Here is a 342-nt window from a genome sequence, read left to right on the forward strand (position 1 = left end):
CCGTTATCTCCGGGATGTGTTAACGGTTTTCAGGTATCTGTTTTGAGGGATTCTGGTGCTACCAGTGCAGGAGTTCGTCGATCACTGGTTCGTGATGATCAGTTTTCTGGTGTTACGCAGAGTGTAGTTTGTTTTGGAGGATCTGTGGAAAGATTTCCGCTGGCAGTGGTGAGGTTGATACTCCTTTCTTTTCAGGGCCGTTGTCTTCTTGCGTCATAGATGACCCTGTCGCAGATCTGATCATTGGAAACGTGCAGAGTGTTCAGCCTATTCCAGGTCTGATTGTTGGAAGCATGACTTCAAACTCTCGCGTTACGTCACGTGTTCCTGAAACACACACGG

This window comes from Babylonia areolata, chromosome 20 (assembly GCF_041734735.1).
Source record: "Babylonia areolata isolate BAREFJ2019XMU chromosome 20, ASM4173473v1, whole genome shotgun sequence".
NCBI lineage: Eukaryota > Metazoa > Mollusca > Gastropoda > Neogastropoda > Buccinidae > Babylonia > Babylonia areolata.